The sequence below is a fragment of the Salmo salar genome, chromosome ssa05, assembly GCF_905237065.1.
Source record: "Salmo salar chromosome ssa05, Ssal_v3.1, whole genome shotgun sequence".
In the NCBI taxonomy this organism is placed as follows: Eukaryota; Metazoa; Chordata; class Actinopteri; order Salmoniformes; family Salmonidae; genus Salmo; species Salmo salar.
The window spans coordinates 20,486,025-20,500,938 of NC_059446.1; the positions used below are offsets into that span (position 1 = coordinate 20,486,025).

The 14,914-nt window shown below is 38.5% G+C and overlaps 1 pseudogene; it reads right to left on the bottom strand.

Annotated features, from left to right (window-relative positions):
* Nucleotides 1-1,794: 1,794 nt before the first annotated feature.
* LOC106604505 (uncharacterized) lies at nucleotides 1,795-14,651 on the bottom strand (annotated as a pseudogene).
* Between the last annotated feature and the right edge of the window lie 263 nt (nucleotides 14,652-14,914).

The following is a 14,914-nucleotide window of genomic DNA, read 5'->3' on the forward strand; positions in this document are numbered from 1 at the left end:
TTACGAAATTACTCACGATAAACGTTCACAAAAAAATAACAATTATTTTAAGAATTATAGATACAGAACTCCTTTATGCAATCGCTATGTCCGATTTTAAAATAGCTTTTCGGTGAAAGCACATTTTGCAATATTCTGAGTAGATAGCCCGGCCATCACAGGCTAGCTATTTAGACACCCACCAAGTGTGGTACTCACCAAACTCAGAATTACTATTAGAAAAATTGGATTTCCTTTGCTGTTCTTAGTCAGAATGCACTCCCAGGACTTCTACTTCAATAACAAATGTTGGTTTGGTTCCAAATAATCCATAGTTATATCCAAATAGCGGCGTTTTGTTCGTGCGTTCAAGACACTATCCGAATGGTAAAGAAGGGTGACGAGCACGACGCATTTCGTGACAAAAAATGTCTAAATATTCAATTACCTTACTTCGAAGCATGTCAACTGCTGTTTAAAATAAATTTTTATGCCATTTTTCTCGTAAAAAAGCAATAATATTTTGACCGGGAGTGGTGGTTTTCGTTCAAAGAGAGGGAAAATAAAAACATCTCGTGCCCTCGTGCACGTGCCCCAGTCTAATGGTCCTCTGACAGGCCACTATCCAAACGCGCTAATGTGTTTCAGCCTGGGGCTGCCTCGATATCATTCAGCTTTTTCCCGGGTTCTGAGAGCCTATGGAGCCGTAGAAAGTGTCACGTTACAGCAAAGATCCTTAGTCTTCAATAAAAAGAGCCAAGATGAACAAGAACTTGTCAGACAGGCCACTTCCTGTTCAGAATCTTCTCAGGTTTTTGCCTGCCATATGAGTTCTGTTATACTCACAGACACCATTCAAACAGTTTTAGAAACTTTCGGGTGTTTTCTATCCAAAGCCAATAATTATATGCATATTCTAGTTACTGGGCAGGAGTAGTAACCAGATTAAATCGGGTACGTTTTTTATCCGGCCGTGTAAATACTGCCCCCTACCCCCAACAGGTTAAACAACTTCTTCCGTGGTGCCCCAAATCCTCATGAGTTAATTGTTACATTTTTGATCTAATCAGGTAACAACTACGGATACGCCCCTTTTTTAAAATGTATGCGTAAAATGACACACCCAAATCTAACTGCCTGTAGCTCAGGCCCTGAAGCAAGGATATGTATTTTCTTAGTAGCATTTGAAAGGAAACACTGAAGTTTGTGGAAATGTGATTGGAATGTAGGAGAATAACACATTTGATCTGGAAAAAGATAATACAAAGAAAAAATGAACCTTTTTTTTGTACCATCATCTTCGAAATGCAAGAGAAAGGCCATAGTGTATTATTCCAGCCCGGGTGCAATTTAGATTTTGGCCACTAGATGGCACCAGTGTATGTGCAAAGTTTTAGACTGACCCAATGAACCATTGCATTTCTGTTCAAAATGTTGTATCAAGACTGCCCAAATGTGCCTAATTTTATGTTCAAAACTGTGCACTCTCCTCAAACAATAGCATGGCATTCTTTCAATGTAATAGCTACTGTAAATTGGCCAATGCAGTTAGATTAATAAAAATATAAGCTTTCTGGCAATATCAGATATGTCTATGTCCTGGGAAATGTTCTTGGTACTTACAACCTCATGCTAATCACATTAGCCTACGTTAGCTCAACTGTCCCACAGGGGACCCACCAATCCTGAAGAGGTGTTAAATAAATAACAGTCATCAGATTAATTAAATTAAAGTCACAATATCACATTTTGATGTTATACAGTGTTTGTTTACAATAACATTGTTTACAAACAAAAGAGTAAAACAAGCTCATGTGATATCAAAAAGCTACAGTATTTTATTTAAGAATCATTTTCTATTAACTTGAACTTGACTTGAATTAACTTGAATTGAATCCCAGACTGTCCCTTTTAACACAATGCACACTTCCGTAAATAACAAGCACTCTCCTACATGAGCCACCATGATTTGAAAATAACAACTTAAAATATAATATTCAGACACTACCAATATCTAATTTTTTTCCTTTGCCAAACATGATCTCTGTGGAAAAAGTTAAACATTTCCTGTTCCATTTCCAACCAATAAGCAGTTAGTGTAATCAAAAGACCGGTGATATGTATCTGGGACTATAGTTCTCTTACTGTAATCTGTTGGCTGAATGCTTTAGGCTTACTAATTGATACCATACCGATGTCATATATCTCTATTTGACCATAATGCCTTTTGCATGGTTTACTAGGCCAAACTCTATGAGGAGTAACCCACCCATCCTAGTTTGCCTCTCCTCAGTAAGATCTTAGCACAATCTCCTATGTAAATTGACTTCATGAAGTTAAATGATTACCTTAGAGATATACAAAAATAGGAATTTACATAATGGTATAAAAATGCTGCTTATGACTTGAATCATGAATAAAATGGTTTTATCAATAAATTGACGATGACGGACGGTAAGAATTTGAGCTCTTGTGAAATTAATAACAAACAAAAGACACTACTCTAGAAATATTCAGTGATATAAATTCTAATGATAATACTACGACATTCATTCATAGTTACAATTACATGCGTGATAATGTATGGAACAAAAATGATTTAGCACATATCAACCCCATACAATAAGGTTCCATTCAACGTTTTACTCAATGTTACCAACATATACATAGACATATAAAGATGAAAACCCTCCTGCTACTAGTTGACATCAGCTAGCTCAGAATAAGTTGACCACTCCAGAAGACAATTTGAGCAGAAACATGGTTGTAATTCCATTGTGTAAGGTATTGTATTGGGAAATTGTATTTTAAATTTGTAAAATTTCATACAAGAGCAATATCCTGAGATTGTTTTTACCAAAACTCTTACATTTTGTCTAAATTGAGACACTTGACTGACATAATTTTGTCCATGCTGTATCTGAAACAAAGTTCACTCCCAGTCTGAGTACCTGACATCAGAGTACACACTCTCCTGTGGTGTCTCTCTCTTCTTTCTTCCTCTTTTAGTTTTCCTCTCAGAGAAATGCAATGCAGCATAATTTAACATATCTGTGTTTGGGACCTAAGGAATAGAGTACAGTAAATAATGACTCTATTGTACACAATAACAGAAAAGTCAAAATAATAACATAATATGTTCAAGGGAAATGTGCATTCTGAGGCTAGGATTCAATTCATAGCACAGGGCCCTGGACCGCCGACACTGCAGATTTTTTGTCAAGCGTGCTATAACACAGATCTAACGTGGATCAGATTTTAATGTCATGTTTTATGCTACTTGTTAATGACAGGCTTTGGCAATGCAAAACCAACGTTTTAATAAAACAAAAACATTTCTAAAGTATTTACTTTTTAATGACCAATACCAAAACAGATTTTTTCAGCATGTTGACATTGTTCAATATAATATTTTAAGTTAGTCTACAGATTTCTGGACAATACATAAGCTAGTGAATATGAGGGTAATTTAACATCTTAAAGCCAAACATCTAAAATATACCTATACGTTGAAATAAAACTATCAACCACAATTTGGATCAACTGAGAGTTGGCCAAATAACAGAGGCAGGTTATAATTAACAACATATTTAAATACAGGTTTTCTTTATGACACACAACAGTGCCGCAATATCTCATGAGTTTCTGCTGTAGTTTGTGATTTATTCACAAATTCTTCACATACAGACTAATATACACACTCGTGTAACAGGCAATGTACCTCTTGTTTTCACACATTGGATAATATAGATGTTACATACCTGACCACTTGACTGCTCTGATGAGAGGTTATCATCATGGTGAATATGCTGAGAGACACTTGCTGTATCAACAGATAGAAACCCAAGCATGAAAATGGAGATTGAATAGACAGTATAACATTCAACAGTGTCAGCCAATGAGGTGAAATTTTACTTTTAAATAATCATTGCTAACACATTTGACACAAAACAATAGATATGTACTGCATGTCGAAAATTACTTACCTTTACAATGATCACATGGTTGTCTCTTGTTTTTGGTACAAGCGAGAATAAAAATCACAGTCACACACACAGCCACTGCTGCTCCCAAGCTGAGGACAATGGGATCCACTGTGTTTCCTGGTACAAACATGTTTTTTTGATTGATGTTAAGCATGCATAGTTGATAACACAATTTATTTTGCTTTGACCCATTTAAACAAATTAATGGTATCTATAAAATATGCTTGACTGTTTGCATAAAGATTTTCAAGAGTAAGGTATTTTTTCAATTTAACAAGATGTTGTACCTTTAATGGTGTTAAGTTTGGTTCCGTCGCCAAACAGGATCTCCCCGCATGTGACCACAGCACAGTAGTAAGTCCCAGCATCAGAGGGGCTGAGGTTGTTCTTGGAGAGGCTGTAGACACAGCTCTGTGTAGGAGAGGGAGTCTCAGGGCTCTTCTTACACTCATCACTCCTGTTCCCAGGGGTGTAAATGACTCCTGGATGGGATTCTCCTGATCCGGCTCTGAACCGTAAACCCTGTGTTCTCCTGTACAGGTCTCAGAGAGTACTGTACACTGTAGAGTCACAGAGTCTCCTGGAGGGACTGGGTCAGACTCTGCCTGTTGTTCTACAGTCTGGTAGTGTGACCTCTTCTGACTTACACCTAAATTATGTTGTTTTTATGGAAGAAATGTAAGTGTCACGTGAATACACAATTATTGCAGTTTGGCTCTCTAGAATCATATGTATGCAACACACGCATCATCTATAACTATGGATAACTTAACAAAACTGTTGTGATAAACATTGAGATAAATCATATTACTGAAACAAAATGACCTTTTACAGACAAAAATGTTCCATTTCTAAACTTAATTTCATACACTGTTCCTATTCCACAGAAGTATGCTGCCTCATCTGATCTGCTGATATTGTTGATGATGAGAAGATATCCAACTTTTACTTTCTCCACTGTGAAACGTATGTTGTTAAACTCTCCATTAAGAACAAAATGTGCAGATTTTTTCTTTTCTACAGTTGCCACAATTTGGGGCATTTGACCAGCAGTTTGCTTGTACCAGTACAGCCATTGGAAATAATCAATTGTCTCTGAGAAGAAACATGGAAGAGATACAGACTCTCCGAGCTGAGCTGTGCTCAGTGGAATTTGCAGAGGAACTTCTTCAGAGTGAATCAGGGCTACACGAAAATAGAAAGAAATCAGTTTGTCAGCTATGTTATCCATTCCATCAAACAATGAAAATATATATATATAAAGTTGAAATCGGAAGTTTACAAACACTTAGGTTTGAGACATTAAAACTCGTTTTCAACCACTCCACAAATTTCTTGTTAACAAACTCTAGTTTGGCAAGTCGGTTAGGATATCTACTTTGTGCATGACACAAGTAATTTTTTCAACAATTGTTTACAGACAGATTATTTCACTTATAATTCACAGTATCACAATTCCAGTGCATCAGAAGTTTACATACAATAAGTTGACTGTGCCTTTAAACAGCTTGGAAAATTCCAAAAAATGATGTCATGGCTTTAGAAGCTTCTGATAAGCTAACTGACATCATTTGAGTCAATTGGAGGTGTACCTGTAGATGTATTCTAAGGTCTACCTTCAAACTCAATGCCTCTTTGCTTGACATCATGGGAAAATCAAAAGAAAACAGAAACATTGTGGACCTCCACAATTCTGGTTCATCCTTGGGAGCAATTTACAAATGCCTGAAGATACCACGTTCATCTGTACAAACAATAGTACGCAAGTATAAACACCATGGGACCATGTCTGCTAGAGATGAACGTATTTTGGTGAAAAAAATGCAAATTAGTCCCAGAACAATAGCAAAGGACCTTGTGAAGATGCTGGAGGAAACGGGTAGAAAAGTATCTATATCCACAGTAAAATGAGTCCTATATCGACATAACCTGAAAGGCCGCTCAGCAAGGAAGAAGCCACTGCTCCAAAACCGCCATAAAAAGCCAGACTACGGTTTGCAACTGCACATGAGGACAAAGATCGTACTTTTTGGAGAAATATCCTCTGGTCTGATGAAACAAAAATAGAACCGTTTGGCCATAATGACCATAGTTATGTTTGGAGGAAAAAAGGGGAGGCTTGCAAGCCGAAGAACATCATCCCAACCATGAAGCACGGCGGTGACAGTATCATGTTGTGGGGGTGCTTTGCTGCAGGAGGGACTGGTGCACTTCACAAAATAGATGGCATCATGAAGGAGGAAAATTACATGGATATATTGAAGCAACATCTCAAGACATCAGTCAGGAAGTTAAAGCTTGGTCGCAAATGTGTCTTCCAAATGGACAATGACCCCAAGCATAGTTCCAAAGTTCCAAAGTTGTGGCAAAATGGAGTGGCCATCACAAAGCCCTGACCTCCATCCTATAGAAAAACTGTGGGTAGAACTGAAAAAGTGTGTGCGAGCAAGGAGGCCTACAAACCTGACTCAGTTACACCAGCTCTGTCTGGAGGAATGGGCCAAAATTCACCCAACGTATTATGGGAAGCTTGTGGAAGACTAGCAGAAATGTTTGACCCAAGTTAAACAATTTAAAGGCAATGCTACCAAATACTACTTGAGTGTATGTAAACTTCTGACCAACTGGGAATGTGATGAAAGAAATAAAAGCTGAAATAAATCACTCTCTACTATCATTCTGACATTTCACATTCTTAAAATAAACTGGTGATCCTAACTGACCTAAGACAGGGAATATTTACTAGGATTAAATGTCTGGAATTGTGAAAAACTGAGTTTAAATGTATTTGGCTATGGTGTATGTTCACTTCCGACTTCAACTGTGTGTGTGTGTGTGTGTATATATATATATATATATATATATATGATATAAATTATAAATACTGTCATTAAATATTTGCACCTGAATTTCCCACAACTATATTGCCATCGTAATTGCATCATACTGAATCTGAAGACATAACTTTTCAATCAGACATAATTATATGATCAGTTTGAAATGTTTTTATCCAATAAGACAGTACAGTATGGGACAGTTGGTTAAAGTGGTACTTACAGATTTGACTGACTAACATCCAAACAAGGTTGATTCTGATCATCTTGACGTGTTGTAACAACAGTTGGTCTACAGTCCCCAAATGAAGTGACTGGTGAGAGCAGACGTATACATGTAGGCTGGTTTGAATTCTAAGAATTACCTGATTGGTTGGAAAAAACTAAAGTTCAACATTTCCTGTTCCATTTCCAACCAATAAGCGGTTAGCGTAATCAAAAGACCAGTGATAATGCTAATCTTACTGTAATCTGTTGGCTGAATGCTTTAGGCTTACTAATTGATACCATACTTATGTCATATGTCAATTTGATCATAATGCCTTATGCACGGTTTACTTGGCCTACCTATATGAGGAGACGCCCACCCATCTTAGTTTGCCTCTCCTCAGTAAGATTTTTGCATAATCTTCTATGTAAATTAACTTCATAAAGTTACATTATTGCGTTAAAGAGATATTATACAAAATATGAATTTATTTGATGGCATAAAAGTTTTAATTTTATTTTTATTTTTTATTTCATTTCACTTCACTTTTGTTTAACCAGGTAGGCCAGTTGAGAACAAGTTCTCATTTACAAATACGACCTGGCCAAGATAAAGCAAAGCAGTGCGACAAAAAACAACAGAGTTACACAAACAAACGTACAGTCAATAACACAATGGAAAGATCTATGTACAGTGTGTGCAAATGTAGAAGAGTAGGGAGGTAAGGCAATAAATTGGCCATAGTGGCGAAATAATTACTATTTAGCATTAACACTGGAGTGATAGATGTACAGATGATGATGTGCAAGTAGAGATACTGGGGTGCAAAAGAGCAAGAGGATAAGTAACAATATGGGGATGAGGTAGTTGGGTGTGCTATTTACAGAATGGCTGTGTACAGGTACAGTGATCTGCAAGCTGCTCTGACATCTGATGCTTAAAGTTAGAGGGACATAAGGCTCCAGCTTCAGTGATTTTTTGCAATCCGTTCCAGTCAATGGCAGTAAAGAACTGGAAGGAAAGTCTGCCAAAAGAAGTGTTGGCTTTGGGGGTGACCAGTGAAATATACCAGCTGGAGCGCGTGCTACTGGTGGATGTTGCTATGGTGACCAGTGAGCTGAGATAAGGTGGGGCTTTACCTAGCATAGACTTAGAGATGACCTGGAGCCAGTGGGTTTGGCAACGAATATGTAGTGAGCCAACGAGAGCATACAGGTCGCAGTGGTGGGTAGTATATGGGGCTTTGGTGACAAAACAGGTGGCACTGTGATAGACTGCATCCAGTTTGCCGAGTAGAGTGTTGGAGGCTATTTTGTAAATGACATCGCCGAAGTCAAGGATCGGTAGGATAGTCAGTTTTATGAGGGTATGTTTGGCAGCATGAGTGAATTCTTATGACCTGAATCATGAACAATTTGTTTTATTTACACTTCAATAACAAGACACTATACTGGAAATATTCAGTGATATCAAATTATAAAGATAATACTTTAACATTTATTTATTGCTATAATTAGATGCGTGATAATGTATGGAACAAAAATTATGTTGCACATATTAACCCCATATACTATGGTTCCATTCAACATTTTACACAATGTTACCAATATGTACACTATATTTATGAACGTATGTGGACACCCCTTCAAATGAGTGGATTTGACTATTTCAGCCACACCCCATTGCTGACAGGTGTAGAAAATCGAGCACACAGCCATGCTTAGACAAACATTGGCAGTAGAATGGCCTTACTGAAGAGCTCAGTGACTTTCAAAGTGACACCGTCATAGGATGCCACCTTCCAACAAGTCAGTTAGTCAAGTTTCTGCCCTGCTAGAGCTGCCCCGGTCAAGTGCAAGTGCTGTTATTGTGAAGTGGAAACATCTAGGAACAACAACGGCTCAGCCTGCAAAGTGGAAGGCTACACAAGGTCACTGAACAGGACTACCAAGTGCTGAAAAGCATTAAAATTGTATGTCCTTGGTTGCAACACTCACTACCAAGTTCCAAACTGCCTCTGGAAGAAATGTCAGCACAAGAACTGTTCGTCGGCAGCTTAATGAAATGGGTTTCTATGGCTGAGAAGCCATAGAAGCCTAAGATCACCATGGGCAATATCAAGCCTTGGCTAGAGTGGTGAAAAGCTTGCCACCGTTGGACTCTAGAGCAGTGTAAACACATTCTCTGGCGTGATGAATCACATATATTGATCACATATTGATGTCCGACGGACAAATCTGAGTTTGGCGGATGCCAGGAGAATGCTACCTGCCCCAATGCATACTGTCAAGTGTAAAGTTTGGTGGAGAAGACGTAATGGTCTTGGGTTGTTTTTCATGGTTCTCACTTGGCCCCTTAGTTCCAGTGAAGGGAAATCTTAACATTACTCATGCAATTACATTCTAGACGATTCTGTACTTCAACTTTGTGGCAAGAGTTTGGGGAAGTCCCTTTCCTTTTTCATCATGACAAAACCACATACACAAAGACAGATCCATACAGAAAAGCTTTCTCGAGATCGGTGTGGAAGAATTTAACTGGCCTGCACCGAGCCCTGCCGTCAACGCCTTTGGGATGATTTGAAAAGCCGACTGAGTCAAGCCTAATCACTCAACATCAGTGCCCGACCTCACTAATGCTCTTGTGGCTGAATGGAAGCAAGTCCCCGCAGCAGTGTTCCAACATCTAGTGGAAAGCCTTCCCAGAAGAGTGGAGGCTGTTATAGCAGCAAATGGGGAACCAACTCCATATTAATCTCCATGATTTTGGAATTAGATGATTGACGAGCAGGTGTTCACATACTTTTGGGCATTTAGTGTACATGGAGATTTAAAGATGCATTTCCTCATGCTACTAGTTGACATTTTTAGATTGACATTTTAGTCATTTAGCAGACGTCAGCTAGCTCAGAGTAAGTGGTCCACTCCAGAAAGCATTTTGAGCAGCAACATGTTTGTAATTTTATTAGGATATTGTATTGTAATATTGGAAAAGTTCATCAAAGAGCAATGCACTGAGATTGTAGGAGTTTTAGCTAAAACATTTTGGCTAAATAGAGATGCTTGAAAAAGATAATTTTGTTCATGCTGTATCTGAAACAAAGTTCACTCCCAGCCCGAGTACCTGACATCAGAATACACACTCTCTTGTGGTGTCTCTCTTTCTTCCTCATTTAGATTTCCTCTCAGAGAAATGCAATGCAGTGTAACATATGTGTTTGACACCTAAGTAAGAGACTACAGTAAATAATAACTCCATTGTGCACAATAACAGCAAAGTCAAAATAATAACATTAACAATAATATGTTCAAGGGATTGTGCATTCTGAGGCTAGGATTAAATTATTAGCACAGGGCGCTGGACTGGCAACAATGCAGCTTTTTTGTCAAGCGTGATATAACACAGATCTAACGTGGTTCAGAATTTAGTGTCATGTTTTTTCCTACTGGTTAACGACAGCCATAGCCTATGTAAAATCAATGTTTTAATAAAACAAAAACATGTCTAAAGCATTTACTTTTGAATGACTAATACCTAAACTGATGTTTTGAGCATGTTGATATTGTTTAATATACAGTACTATTTAAGTTACACTACATGTTTCTGGACAATAAATAAGCTAGTGAATATGAGGGTAATTTAACATCTTAAAATCATTTATTTACTAAACTAAGTAATTCACATAAAGTATACAAACAGTAATTATCATCACAAAGAATTGGTAGAGTAATGTGCCCTAGTGGGCTAAAACAGGCGTGGCTGGTGTCTTGTAGAACAATGGGTCATAAAATGTTCAGCTGAGGAGGTACACAGAGTTCATTAATATTAACAATTGAACGCTCACTCATTCGGGAACAATTGCAATCAATATATATTTACGCTCAGTGTGTCGTCGGGATCCTTGTTGGAGCGTCATTCTGTTGGAGAGTTTTGTCCGCGTTCTCTCTCTCTCTCTCAAAGCGACATTCATTAATGTCGTTATAGAATGGATGTTTCGTTGGTCTTCGCGTTCAATGATATCATTTACTTAGCTGCAGACTAATAATTAATATCAAAGACTTGTTCTTATTCTGTCGGTATCGATAGTCTAAAAGTTAACCACGTGGTATAGTTCACTTTCAGTAGAGTACTTGGATGGTCAAACCTATTGGCCAACTCGCAATGGAGTGGAGGCCGGGTCTGGAGAAATGTAAATCAGGGTGGGTTTTATAGTGACATAGAACAGCTTGTCACATGACGCCTGGTCCTGTCTGTGTCCCTGGGGGCGTGCCGATGACTGAGTTAAGCTTGGTACAGAAATATAATTCTATCACATTAATATCAGTACATAGCATCTCAATGTATTACAAATAGCTTTATCCTTATTAATACATTCTATACAACCATGTGGATGTAAGTCTCATCGCTGAGGCTATTATATAAACAGTTTTATGGTAATATGGCTATATTGTCTCTTCTGAGTATCACAAAATTGTACCAAGCGGACCAGTTCGTAGCTGGATTCTGCACCAATCTTTCATACCTTCTCCAGAACACAAATGTCGCTTGGCTCCCCAATTCTGTGAGTTGGAAGAAGTTTCTGTGTCTCTCTATGGGCCATGTGGCAAGAGATTCTCCTCTTAGAGTTTTTACAACCCTTTCACACAGGGCCTGGGTGGGGGAAGGTAGGTTGGGGGATGGTGCAAGGGGGAGGGGGTCAACTGTCCTCCCTGTACTCAAAGAGGCCAACGTCATGACATACCTTTAATACTGATACGTTTAGTTCTGTCACCAATCAGGATCTCCCCACATGTGGCCACAGCACAGTAGTAAGTCCCAGCATCAGAAGGGCTGAGGTTGTTCTTAGAGAGGCTGTAGACACAGCTCTGTGTAGGAGATGGAGTCTCAGGGCTCTTCTCACAATCATCACTCCTGTTCCCAGGGGGTGTAAATGACTCCTGGATGGGATTCTCCTGATTCAGCTCAGAGTGAACTGTACACACAGTACCTGGATGGACAAGGTTAGCCTCTGGCTGCTGGTCGAGTCAGACCTCTCACCTTTTCCTAAATTAATCAGAACAGAGTAATTTTCAGACGTTCCACTAATATAAATAAACATATTTTACTGTAATCTTTTTGTTAGCTGAGAAATCATAAAAGTGGCAGGCATTTGTTTGTCTTTTTACTTAACAAATTGTCTAAAAAATAAAAAGTACAATTATTTTACTTTTTAAAAAACAGAAATGTGCCATCTCTAAACTTCACATTCATCTCTCTTCCAATTGCACAATAGTACATGACTTCTTCTTCTGGGAACGTCTTGATGATAGTAAGGCGAAACATCGATTGAGCCAATTTTACATTGAAGTGTGAATTATTAAATCCAGAGTGAAACACAGGCTCTGTTAAATATTTCTGCATTGATGAGACAAGTTGTGGAATACCTCCCACAGTTTGCTTGTACCAGTACATTTGCTCATCGCTGAATTCTTCTTCTGGGAAAACACATAGCAGGGTTACAGGATCAAGTTGAACAGTGATCACTGGACTTAGCAGGTTAACAGGGTCTACATCTAAATCAAATGGAAACAGAAACACAAGAATACTGTAGTTATGCTAAACAAGAGAGAACAATGGTCTGAACTTTTCAAATAATCGAAAATCAAGATGTGAAAATCATTCCAGATGTTTAAGATGTATTTTTCTTACTTTGTTAATTAACACTGAAATCAAGGCACAAGGCGAGAACCAGATGCAGACACAGGAGGCAGATGGTTGGAGTCTTACAATGTTTAATAATCCAAATGGGTAGGCAAGAGAATGGTCGTGGACAGGGAAAAAGATCAAAACCAGAGTCCAGGAGGTACAGACTGGCAGTCAGGCTCATGGTCAAGGTAGGCAGAAAGGTCAGGCAGGCAGGTACAGAGTCCAGAAACAGGCAAGGGTCAAAACCAGGAGGACTAGAAAAAGTGAATCGAAAAGGAGTACGGGGAAAAACACGCTGGTTGACTTGACTAAACATACAAGATGAACTGGCACAGGGAGACAGGAAACACAGGGATAAATACACTGGGGAAAATAAGCGACACCTGGAGGGTGTGGAGGCAATCACAGGGACAGGTGAAACAGATCAGGGCGTGACAACTGACTCAAGTTATTATTTCTTTTTAGATGGTATGTGTGTTGGCTGAACGTTCTAAATGTCTATTTATCCTATCCTTCAAGAAGCTTGAACTATTTTGAATTGCACGGCACCCCAATATTTTTGATATACTACCAGTGATGAAATTGTACTTACACACTGCACTGAGAAGAATCACAGCAACCCCTAATCTGACCATCATGGTATGTAGCCTCTAGACTGGTAGTGTTTATTTGGTCTGTACTTAAATGAGAACCCAAGATCAAGTATTCAAACTTGAAAACATACCTCATTGGCTGGAACATAGTGTTCAATACTTCCTGTAAAATGTCCCAACCCGTGACCCATTTCTTCTGTAAACCTGACATGCCTGTTATGGCATAAGGTCACCAACGTAGCTTTCATGTTACTCTATACTATGGTGTCGCATATATTGTTTATTTTGAACTGTCGAATTGTCCCGTTATCCACAGTACTTGTTTGTTGTTGTATGGATAAATGTGTATAGATTGTTATGTACTATAGATGACTATAGTACATATATGGAATTAAGCTATATGGAATGTTTTTAAGAAGGTACCATACCATACCAAGGATCCATTTACAAAAATTATTTTGGGCCTTTCTGCTATTAGCCCATACAAACGCATTGAATAATATATTCACTAAATGGAACAACAGTCCCCTCCCCCCCCAAAAAAAGTTTGTTCTGAAGTGTCTGTCCTATATCTGAGAGATATAACATATTTTATTTACAGGTATTTAACCCATTATTTCTGTCACTAAACAGTCTTCTTCACATGATGTTGCTGGTGCCTTTATTGGGGAGGATGGACTTGTGGTAATGGCTGGAAAGGAATGAGTGGAATGCTATCAAATATATCAAACACATGGTTGTGTTTGATGCCATTCCATTCACTCATTTCCAGCCATTTATATGACCCGTCCTACCCTAAGCAGCCTCCACTGGTCTCCATATATACTTCCATCAATTTTTCCGACTGGTACCTATGGGCATCCTAGAGCAAAACAATCCTAGAGCAAAACATTAGTAACACAATTATTTTTGTGAGAGTCTCATCATTCGATAGAGGGGTCATAATATTCAATGTAGGCTCAAAGCGTGTGGATACTACAGACGATTTTGTGAGAAGACAGATTTTCAAGATGTCTCATGGTCTGAAAAACGAAAATGGCGTACAAGCAGACAATGAAATCTCTTACAATATTTGATTACATTTCTCAAAAACAGGTTATAGGCTACATGTGCACCACAAAGTTAGAACATTAGGCGAAATTAAGAGGTGAAAATACACTAAATAATTAGGGTGAGGCACATGGGCTACTAACAGCTTACTACACAACATACAGAGTATTACTTTCTTAGCTACAGTATATATCTCCCTGGCATATTACATCATTTATGTGGCAGCATATAAGAAATGTTTGGACTCACCTTGTTGTGATGTGCTCACTTGAACAGGAATGTGGCCTGGCGGTCCTTCGTGGTCAAATTTTGTCATCAAAGAAAGACAGAGGCCGGATTTACAATTCCGATTTGGATGACCGTTCAAAACGTATTTTCCCAGTCTGAGTTCATTAATTCCCGACTTCCCAGTTGCAATGCTTGCAGTTAGTCACTGTCACCGATTCCTTCCAAACCACTCATTGTTGAATTTGCGCTTTCCAACTTGCTGTGTAATGTTTATGTCCACTGGCTGATGAGCACCGATACATTTTATCTTTCATTTATCTTCATTATTTCTCTTCACATGACAAGGATTGA